The following is an 11,703-nucleotide window of genomic DNA, read 5'->3' on the forward strand; positions in this document are numbered from 1 at the left end:
ATGCTCTGACTGTGCTAAGAGCTTTAAAAGCTCCGGGGAGCTGAAGAGACACCAGCGAGGTTACACTGTTTAGCACAGGGCCCTGTAGACAGCTGGGGCATCATGAACATGGAATGGATGAATGTTTTATAAATTTTTGTACTGCTGTTTAATCTTTCAATCTGTTGTGCTGATGACTCCCTTCGATTGACTGTTCATGGTGTTACATCGAATGTACAGCACAGAAACAGGCCATTCGGCCCAACTGGTCCATGCCGGTGTTTATACCCCACACCCACCCTACTTCAATTAACCCGATCAACATCTCCTCCCATTCCTTTCTCCCTCATGTGGCTTCCTCATAAATGCATCTGTGCTGCTCACCTCAACTACTCCCTGTGGTAGCGAGTTCCCCATTCTCACCATTCTCTGGGTAAAGACACTTCTCCTGAATTCATTACTCGATTTATTAGTGACTATTTTAAGTTTGTGGCCTCATAAATATGATGAGATTCTGTTAAGCTGACCGGTATGTTGTTGTACTTTGTCTTTTTCTGATGAATTAAACATTACTGAGCCCTTGTACGCGTGTTATGGGATGAAGTTTTTTTTAATGCGTTCATGGGATGTGGGTGTCGCAGGCAAGGCCAGCATTTATTGCCCATCCCTAATTGCCCTTGAGAAGGTGGTGGTGAGCCGCGTTCTTGAACCGCTGCTGTCCGTGTGGTGAAGGTACTCCCACAGTGCTGTCGGGGAGGGAGTTCCAACTGCTGCTGTCCGTGTGGTGAAGGTACTCCCACAGTGCTGTCGGGGAGGGAGTTCCAACTGCTGCTGTCCGTGTGGTGAAGGTACTCCCACAGTGCTGTCAGGGAGGGAGTTCCAACCGCTGCTGTCCGTGTGGTGAAGGTACTCCCACAGTGCTGTCAGGGAGGGAGTTCCAGGACTTTTGTTGTAGCTAATTTGGGGCTACGTGGACCAGGTGATATTCTAGGTCGACACGATCCCAACAGAAGCCTTTGGAGTCAAATAAAACTCTGACCACGAGTGAATGGCAAAGTAAAAGAATGCTTTATTGCAGAGCTCTGGGAGAAGCAGCTATACACCCGGTGTGCAATCGCCACACTTCTCATTTTACACACACAAAGCCCCTGCCTATATACAGGGGTCAAAACAAATTACCTCATATTACTAATCACCGCGATACCCCGTGACATCTATAATGGTTACCTATTTTAAGCAAGCGATGGACCCTAGGTCTAAAACCTTTTTCGGGACCTTTAACCGCAGACAGGAGAAGCAGAAGTCCAACCTATTTTCCGTCGCAAGGTGACCACAATCGTTCAATAACAAAACTGCAGCTGGCATTATCTCATCCCAGCCTACGTGCGAGTTCAGGGGGCCCCTTTGTCAACCAGTTTAATGTCAAGTATCCCGACAGTCTTTGCAAAGTCCTTAGTACTGAAATTCTCCTTAACAATCCCTCCTTTTGGTCCTGGATCACGATCTTCTTGGTCCAGCTGACCATCAATCTTCTTTCTTCACAGTGTTGTTCCTACAACCACTGACTCATCCGAGGGAAGGCAGTTGGTTCAGGTTGGTCCTCCTTGTCCTTTTCCATAAGCGATAGTTCATCCGCCTGAATCACACTGACTGGCATTACCGGTGTCATTGCCATTTTGCAACAAGCTCTCACTATAGTTAGCAGACAGCATATTGCAACACATATCGCAACGATGATAGCCAATGCATGCGTTATCCAGGAACCCCATCCTGTTAGTCCTAGCCACTCCAACCATCCTTCTCCCGGATTGGTATGGACTCTCTTCACTTCATCCTTCATGTGGTTTACTAAGTTTGTGATATTTTCCGCACTATCAGGGATATAAGTACAGCACTCACTTCCTATCAAGACACAGGTTCCTCATTGTGCCGCAAGGAGGTAATCTAAGGCCATTCGATTTTGGAGGGCTACTGTTCTAATGGCTACCATTTCGGTACTCATTTCTGTTAAAGCTTCCCCAGTAACATTGGCAACTACCTCTATTAACCTTGCCAACTTCCTTGTTTCATCCATTAAGTTCATTATTCCATAGGGAGAGTTTATTACACCAAAAAATCTTTGATAAGCTCCTAGCTCTCTTTTAATCCGGTATTTCTTAAATTCGTGGTGTTCCCCAATCTCATTCAAGAGGTGAATGTAGGGTACTACATAACCTAAGTAACACGAACCCGTCCAATTCCGGGGTAACCATGGATAGGCTCGGTGACCACATATAAAATATGTACCATTATAGGCTTTTAGACTATCTAGCCCAGGACTTGGGTTACTTGGATCCTGCTCTTGATTGAATGTGCTGGGTCCCGTTAGGATAACGGACTCCGTGTACCCCGGCCGGGGGGGAATCAGAATCCTATTTGCCTGGGACGTCCCGTTCGGCCCGGTGGTACAGTTAATGATCTTATAGCAGCTACTGCTTCCTACCGGGACCCCACCTTTCTCTAGGTTACGCATAATACACACTCCCGTACGTGGGTTTCCCATTCCACTGGTATTTGTTAGTACCAGATAAGGGGGGTTTACACTGGTATTATAGGATGTATAATACCATCCCTCAAACTCGGTCATTTCATAACCCGCCGTCCTGAGGGCGGAACAATTCATTCCAGTAAAAGGGTTCCGTCGGATTGCACCCCTGGTGGCAGTACGGTTTCCGACTGCCTCCTCACACGGTACGTTAGTTTGGTTCTGGTGGTGCATCCATATTAGCATTTGAGTAACATTAAAGGCCACCGGACGAAGGGGTATTCCACCCCTACTATGTATCGGGATGTGGATACAGACCCAACAGCTGGACTGCTCCCTTTTCTTAGCATACTCGTAGGACATATAAACAAAGGTATTTACGTGTAAATTACGCTTACACCGCGGTCTGCCCCGGGTTACCGTAACAATGCATATTATCGCAACTAAACATATTACGGTCTTCATTTTCAATTTTAAGTAAGGACTGCCTGTCTGAAACTGGCTTATGGTTTCTCTGGCCCTCCCGATAACACTCTTGTAACAACGCGTTAAGATAAAAGCACACAAGCACAACCGATGCAATAAGCCACGAAATAAATGCCCACACAGGCAAACAGATCAAAGTATCAGGCATTAATCAGCTGATGTTGACCTGGAAAATAATACAAGGGTGTATTATTAGTAACTTCTATGCACACCCCTTCTGAGGTAGATTAAGGCTTAAAACTTAAAATGGGTGTTGGATGTCAGCAGGTCAGAACGATCCAAACACCATAACAGATCTCGCATAATCGCAGTCACCTTTCCAAGGCCGAGTACGAGTTCTGTAACCCCAAAGCGTAATCCTTATGCCTTAACCAAACAGTATCAATTCTCAATCTGCGTTGTACGCCCCTACAGATTGAGTCCTTAACACAATAACTTAACAACTTTAATCTTAATTTTATGCTGGTTACATTCATTTAGTCAGTCTTTTCTTTCGTGGTTTCACTCTCCCCGGTAGTCTCCGTCTCAGGAGGCTCCAGGGATGACTTTGGCTCATATATCTTTAGCTGTGTCCAATGTTTCCACACTCCCTTTCCCCGTATGTCTAGACAGGCACAAGTATCTCCGCTAATAATAACTTCGTAAGGCCCATTCCATTTGGGAGCAAAGCCTGATTTGGTTGGTAATACCTTTAGCATTACCCCAGTTCCCGCTGTAGGGACTTCTGGTAACGGGAAGGGGAATTCCTTCTCGTCCTGCTCCCTCTGGCGGTACCTTACCTGCGTCCGCATTTCTTTTAGTTGTTTACTCATTTCTTGGACATATCGCTGTAGCTTGTCCTTTAAGGGGCCTACATCCACCCCTCCCGTAATTATGCCTTCTGGCAATTGCATTGCTCGTCCTATCATAAGTTCATACGGGGCAAGGCCTGTGGTACGATTACAGGTGGCTCGTAATTTCATCAGAATGATAGGTAACACTTCCACCCATGTTTTTCCCGATTCCTGCATGGCCTTAGCCAGCGCATTTTTTCGTGTTCGGTTCATTCTTTCTACCATCCCCGAGCTCTGGGGATGGTAGGGTATATGAAACTTTTGCTTAATTCCCATTAACTGGCACATATGTTTGACCACACCTCCTGTGAAGTGGGTCCCTTGATCCGAATCTATCTGGAGCGGCATTCCCCAACGTGGGATTACCTCCTCCGCCAAGATTCGAGCGACTGTAGTGGCCGTACAATTTCTGGTGGGAAAGGCCTCCACCCATCTTGTGAATTGATCAATGATTACCAAGCAATACGTCTTACCCTTTGACATGGGTAGGGGCCCCGTAAAATCAATTTGCAAGTGCTCCCATGGCCCTCGGGGCCTGGGTTGGTGTCCTAGTCTAATTTTAACTGGTCTTCCTGGGTTATGCTGAGCGCACACGATGCATCGTTGACAATACTTAGCAATGTCCCGTCCCATACCCTTCCACCACCACTCCTTACCTAAAGTCTGTTGCATCGCCTCCTTTCCAGAGTGGCTTAATCCATGGTGTATTTCGAGTAGGGTATTCTGTATACACTCGGGGGCCATTACCTTGTTATTTATTCGCCATACTCCGTCTGCTGTTGGTCTGGCTCCTTGTTCTTTCCATCTTTGCCTTTCACTAGGTAATATATCCTCGTGTAGCTCAGCGATACTAATTTCATTTCCTGGGCTATCTACACTGGCTACAGGTTCCTCGGGTTCCCATCCTAAGGCTAACTCCGCGGATTGTTTCGCTATCTGCTTTCCTTCCTTCCGTTCTAGGTTTGCTTCTTTCCGTTCCAAGATCAGGGCTGCCTGAGCTGCCCTGTCAGCTGCCTGGTTGCCCATATAACCCGTCCATTCTGGACTGTCTCTGGCTGGTTCTTTTTGGTGTGCTTTAATCTTTATTACTGCGACCTGTTTAGGCTTATTACTCGCTTCCAGGAGGGCTTCGATTCTTTCCTGATGTCTTATGGGGGTTCCTCCGGTAGTTACAAATCCCCGTCTGCCCCATGCAGTCATGTAGTCATGGACTACACCGAACGCATATCGGCTATCTGTATATATATTTACAATTTTATTCTCGGACTCTTCTAATGCTACTGTCAGAGCCACTAGTTCTGCTACTTGGGCTGACAAGCCTCCTTCAAGTCTCCCCGATCGTACAGTTCTCATCTGACTATTTACTACAGCCCAGCCCGTACGAGGCTGTCCGTCTATATATTTTCGGGACCCGTCCACGTACAGGGTCTCTTCAGCCCCTGGTAACGGAGTGTCTTTTATCTTGTCTCCCTCTAAGTCAGCATCTACATCTCCACAATCATGGGAAATACCCGACCCCAATACTCCTTCAGCCGGGTTTTCCCTTGCGTCTCTGACTATTGTTACTGCTTTACTGGGAGGGAGGAGAACAGCCTCCCATTTCGCTCGTCTCAAGTGTGAGACTGATCGCAATTTTCTGGTATTTAACATTTCTACCAAAGTATGCTTTGTGTGGAGAATAATATCTCCTGTCATTACAACGGGCTCGCTAATTTTTACGGCCCAAGCTGCACAATCTAGAGCGGCTATGCAGCGCGAGAGTCCCGATACTACTGGTCCTTCTGCAGTGGAATAGTATGCTACGGGTCTACGTTTATCTCCATGCTCCTGGGTGACTACGGCCGAATAAAATCCTTCCTCATTATCGCAGTGTATGTGGAAGGGTTTGTTCATATCTGGGAGTCCTAGTCCTGGGGCTGATATCAGCTCTCGTTTAAGTTGGGTATAAGCTTGTTCCTGCTCAGGACCCCATTCGATGGGGTCCAGGGCAGGCTTACCCCCTCTTACCAATCGCTGTATGGGTTCCGCTGTTTTTGCGAACCCCGGGATGAAGTTTCGGCTGTAATTAAAAAGCCCCAGTACTTTCCTTACTCCTCTTACTGTTACCGGTCTAGGCATGGTTTGTATTGCCCCTTTTCTATCTGCGGGCATCTCCTTTACCCCTTGTGAGATAAGGTGTCCTAAATATAAGACCTGGGTTTTGCCTATTTATGCCTTTTTGGGGCTGACCTTCAGTCCTGCCTCCCCTAAGGTCTTTAGGACTGCACCGAGTGCAGTCTTATGTCCCTCTTTTGTAGTGGACGCTATGAGTATATCGTCCACATACTGGAGGGTGGTACTCCCAAGTGGGAGTTCCACTTTTTGGAGAATGTCACACATGACCTGGTGAAAGATCGCTGGACTGTTATGGAACCCTTGGGGAAGTCGGGTCCATGTATATTGCTTGTCGCCTACTGTGAAGGCAAACTTTTCTTGAGACCCCGGGTCTAATGGCAGAGCCCAGAACCCGTTAGCTATGTCTAGCACGGTAAAGATCTTATGCCCCGGGTCTAACCCATTTAATATCGTGGAGGGGCTAGCAACTATGGGGTGTAACTTTGGGGTTACCTTATTTAGGGCGGTGTAATCTATTGTAAGCCTGAAGCTCCCGTCAGGTTTTCCCACTGGCCAGGTCGGGGAGTTAGTGGTGCTGGTTGTTTCCCTTAGAATACCTCGCTCCACTAACCCTTTTACTATCTCTATTACTGCTTTACGGGCTTCTGGCTTTATGGGGTACTGACGATGGGGTTTATGCTCTGGTCCGGGCACTATGATAGGGTCCATGTTGACCCTACCAGTGTCCAGCTTGTTCGCCGCCCAGGTGCCCTCCACAGAGTTACAAATGTCTTCATATTCTGGTAGAGGTGGGTTGGACCACGTATTTATTGCTGCTACTCCTAACGTTGTCGTGTGGCCCGTTAAGCACCCCACATCTTGGGTCTTTCCACTTACATCTGGCCAGGTTAACTTACCCTTTCCACAATCTACAAGTACCTGGTACTCTCTTAACAGGTCATTACCCATTATAGTCCCTTCATTATTTTTACATACATAAAAGCTCATGGGGATATAACGCCCATTTATTTCTACTACTTGCGGGATGCTGCGGAAGGCTGTGACACCTTCACCGCCCACCCCAGTAATTACCGCACTTTTCTTTGTTACAGGGAGGGGGAGGTTGGTTATAGATATTGCTGCTCCTGTGTCCACTAACATCTCACATGGTCGGCCCCCTATTAGTGCAGACACATATATTCGCCCCCCCTTTTTTCTTCCTCCCTGTATGGGGGCCACCGAATATCATTCTTGTTGCCATTTGAGATAACTTTGCCATTTCTTAAAATCCTCATACTGAGCAGTTGGGACGGTCATCTCAGCATCCTTTAGGCTTCCTGCCTCCTTTAGCCTTTGATAACATGTGAGTGCCAAGTGCCCCTTTTTCCCACAATAACTACACTCCTTCAACGGTTTTGGTTGCTTACAGTCTCTAATAAAGTGTCCTACCTTACCACAATTGTGGCAAGCGCCTTTTGGTTTTGTCCCTGACCCGACATTGTCGGATTGGACTGCACTTACTCTCTCCTTCTTCACTTGCACCTCTTCCTTCTCCCTAGTCTGTAATCCGTCAACGCCACATGCCCATTCAACTATCTCATCATATACTCTGGTAGTCAGTACTCCTAGTTTTAGGATTGCCTGATGGGGGGGGGACAGCCCATCTTTAAATGCCTGGATAAAGGCTGGGTCTGTTCTCACCGCGTTTGGCTGTCCAGAGGATTCTCCGTAGACGGCGAACAATCGTTCCCCGTATTCTGAAGAGCCCTCTCCTTTCTTTTGTTTACACGCCGTTATTTTATTCCAATCTGTGGGGGCCTCTCCTAACACCCCTTGTACTGCTATTTTGTATAACTGGAAGGCGGGAGTCATTTCTTCCTTATTCATTTTTAGTGGGCATTGATTCACCCATCTTCCGTTGCGGTAGTCTGTGTTGGCATTGCCAGCGCCTTGGTTTTCAGGCACCAACCGCCATCTGTCCACGGGGCATGCTGCCTGCACTAATTGGTGTACGTCCCTAAGGTGGAGGGAATGACCCTGCCAAACTGAATCCAGCTCCGCCCAAAATTTAGTGTTAGAACTCCGGGTCTGTAGTTTTCCCAGACGGCTCATAACAGCTTCCTTTTCACCTGGGGTAAATGCTTTCCAATCTGCTCTTCCCCTATTAGCAACCACTAGGTCATTCAGTGGGTCTTGCCTTGTCACCGGTGCTACATTATAAACTGGGGGTGCGCTGGGGTTGGTATATGGGGGCAGAGCTTCTTCTCTCCCTGTCTCTCCCCAGGTTTGTCGGTTATATTCTCTCAGCCATTGTTGTTGTCCTTCATTAACTCCTTTGAGGACTTCTATTTGCTTTTTACATCCCTCACACTCTGTTCGGAGGTTATCTATCTGAAGTTGTTTTCCCTTAAGACTCACCGCTGCCTTTTCTGCCTGTTCTATCAATCCTGCCAATTGATGAACCAACAGTACTCCTGCTTTTTTAGTTCTTCCCTTTTTCTGTGTGTCCCACCATGACCGCTGTCGGTCCAAACCTTTGGATACGTCCCACCCGTCTTCCTGCATTCTTTCAATAAGGGTACATCTATCCATCATAAAAGTATCGATGAGGGAGCCCGGGGGCCCCCGCTTCAGATCCTTACTCGACATTATGTCCCTTGGTCACTATCTTCGGCCCCCCGATTCTGAGAACACAAATACCTTTCTCTCGGGGTCCGTCACGTGTAGGTAAAGGTTGGTCCGGCTCCTTTACCTCTCCTCTCTTCCAGTTCTCCTCCTAGGCTATACCTGGTTTCCCTGGAATCTCCAGTTCTCCTCCCAGGCTATACCTAGTTTCCCTGGAATTACAAGAAATAATGCAGTCTTACGGTTGTTAGTATCCTAGCACAATTTTACATATGCCATCTCACCTCTCTTTTGTTCTTTTAGATCACTCGAGCGTGTGTCCGCTTGATCAGGGCGGCCAGTCACTCGGTGACCCTGCTCGCAGCGCCAATTGTTGTAGTTAATTTGGGGCTACGTGGACCAGGTGATATTCTAGGTCGACACGATCCCAACAGAAGCCTTTGGAGTCAAATAAAACTCTGACCACGAGTGAATGGCAAAGTAAAAGAATGCTTTATTGCAGAGCTCTGGGAGAAGCAGCTATACACCCGGTGTGCAATCGCCACACTTCTCATTTTACACACACAAAGCCCCTGCCTATATACAGGGGTCAAAACAAATTACCTCATATTACTAATCACCGCGATACCCCGTGACATCTATAATGGTTACCTATTTTAAGCAAGCGATGGACCCTAGGTCTAAAACCTTTTTCGGGACCTTTAACCGCAGACAGGAGAAGCAGAAGTCCAACCTATTTTCCGTCGCAAGGTGACCACAATCGTTCAATAACAAAACTGCAGCTGGCATTATCTCATCCCAGCCTACGTGCGAGTTCAGGGGGCCCCTTTGTCAACCAGTTTAATGTCAAGTATCCCGACAGTCTTTGCAAAGTCCTTAGTACTGAAATTCTCCTTAACACTTTGACCCAGCGCCGATGAAGGAATGACAATATACTTCCAAGTTAGAATGTGTTTGACTTGGAGTTGGTGGTCATAGAGTCATAGAGTTATACAGCACAGAAAGAGGCCCTTCGGCCCATCGTGTCTACACCGGCCATCAAGCCCTGTCTAATTGTGGTAAACCACTAATCTGCCTGTACAGAACATGTCTGGGCATGCCTCAGCTGGCTCCGCCCCTGGCTCCACCCCTAAGCCCAGGTATAAAGGTGATTGACCTCCAGTCCCCCTGGCTTTAAGGATCGGTCTACCAGCAGAGACATGCTCGTATTCTTTTGTTAATAAAAGCCGACATGTTGTAAGTTTAACTTAGTCTTCTGGAGTTATTGATGGCGCATCACTAATCTAATCCCATTTTCCAGCACTTGGTGCGTAGCCTTGTATGCTATGGCAGTTCAAGTGCTCATCTAAATGCTTCTTGAATGTTGTGAGGGTTCCTGCCTCTACCACCCTTTCAGGCAGTGAGTTCCAAATTCCAACCACCCTCTGGGTGAAAGAGTTTTTCCTCAAATCCCCTCTAAACCTCTTGCCCCTACCTTGGAACTATGCCCCTTGGTTATTGACCCCTCAGGGGAAAGGTTCCTTTCTACCTACCCTATCTCTGCCCCTCATTATTTAGTACACCTCAATCAGGTCCCCCCTCAGCCTTCTCTGCTCTAAGGAAAACAACCCCAGCCTGTCCAGTCTCTCTTCATAGCTGAAGCGCTCCAGCCCAGGTAACATCCTGGTGAATCTCCTCTGCACCCTCTCGAATACAATCACATCCCTCCTATAGTGTGGCAACCAGAACTGCACACAGTATTCCAGCTGTGGCCTAACTAGCATTTTGTACAGCTCCATCATAACCTCCCTGCTCTTATATTCTATGCCTCAGCTAATGAAGGCAAGTATCCCATATGCCTTTTTAACCACCTTATCTACCTGTCCTGCTGCCTTCAGGGATCTATGTATTCTATCAGGTGTTCCCAGGCACCTGCTGCCCTTGTCCTTCTAGGTGGAAGAGTTCGCGGGTTTGGGAGGTGCTGCCGAAGAAGCCTTGGCGAGTTGCTGCAGTGCATCTTGTAGATGGTACACACTGCAGCCATGGTGCACCGGTGGTGGAGGGAGTGAATGTTTAAGGTGGTGGATGGGGTGCCAATTAAGCGGGCTGCTTTGTCTTGGGTGGTGTCGAGCTTCTTGAGTGTTGTTGGAGCTGCACTCATCCAGACAAGTGGAGAGCATTCCATCGCACTCCTGACGTGTGCCTTGTAGATGGTGGAAAGTCTTTGGGGAGTCAGGAGGTGAGACACTCACCGCAGAATACCCAGCCTCTGACCTGCTCTTGTAACCACAGTATTTATGTGGCTGGTCCAGTTAAGTTTCTGGTCAATGGTGACCCCCAGGATGTTGATGGTGGGGAATCTGGTGATGGTAATGTCGTTGAATGTCAAGGGGAGGTGGTTAGACTCTCGCTTGTCGGAGATAGTCATTGCCTGGCCCTTGTGTGGTGCGAATGTTACCTGCCACTTATCAGCCCAAGCCTGAATGTCGTCCAGGTCTTGTTGGATGCGGGCATGGACGGTTTCATTATCTGAGGAGTTGCGAATGGAACTGAACACTGTGCAGTCATCAGTGAACATTCCTACTTCTGACCTTATGATGGAGGGAAGGTCATTGATGAAGCAGTTGAAGATGGTTGGGCCGAGGACACTGCCCTGAGGAACTCCTGCAGCGATATCCTGGGGCTGTGATGATTGACCTCCAACCACCACAACCATCTTCCTTTGTGCTCGGTCTGACTCCAGCCAGTGGAGAGTTTCCCCCCGATTCATTAGCATTGAGGTAATAGTGAGAGTAATAGAAATATCGAAACATAGAAGATAGGAGCAGGAGTAGGCCATTCAGCCCCTCGAGTCTGCCCTGCCATTTAATGAGATCATGGCTGATCATCCAAATTCAGTACCCTGTCCCTGCCTTCTCCCCATATCCCTTGATCCCTTTAGCCTGAAGAAATATATCTAACTCCTTCTTGAATATATTTAATGAATTGGCCTCCACTGCCTTCTGTAGTAGAGAATTCCACAGGTTCACCACTCTCTGGGTGAAGAAATTCCTCCTTATCTCTGTCCTAAATGGCTTACCCCTAATCCTTAGACTGTGACCCCTGGTTCTGGACTCCCCCGCCATCTGGAACATCCTTCCTGCATCTAGTCTGTCCAGTCCTGTTAGAATTTTATAAGTTTCA

At 47.7% G+C, this 11,703-nt stretch overlaps 1 long non-coding RNA gene across 1 annotated transcript; it reads right to left on the minus strand.

The window, feature by feature from the left end:
- Positions 1-1,024: 1,024 nt before the first annotated feature.
- On the minus strand, positions 1,025-9,762 carry LOC147084174 (uncharacterized). The gene is made up of 2 exons (XR_015075919.1): positions 8,826-9,762; positions 1,025-3,155 (listed from the first exon to the last, which is right to left on the minus strand). It is a non-coding gene; the product is annotated as an uncharacterized LOC147084174 (long non-coding RNA).
- Between the last annotated feature and the right edge of the window lie 1,941 nt (positions 9,763-11,703).

This window comes from Somniosus microcephalus, unplaced genomic scaffold (genome assembly GCF_052327205.1).
Source record: "Somniosus microcephalus isolate GS21.2 unplaced genomic scaffold, FLI_Smic_1.0 scaffold1, whole genome shotgun sequence".
Classification (NCBI taxonomy): domain Eukaryota; kingdom Metazoa; phylum Chordata; class Chondrichthyes; order Squaliformes; family Somniosidae; genus Somniosus; species Somniosus microcephalus.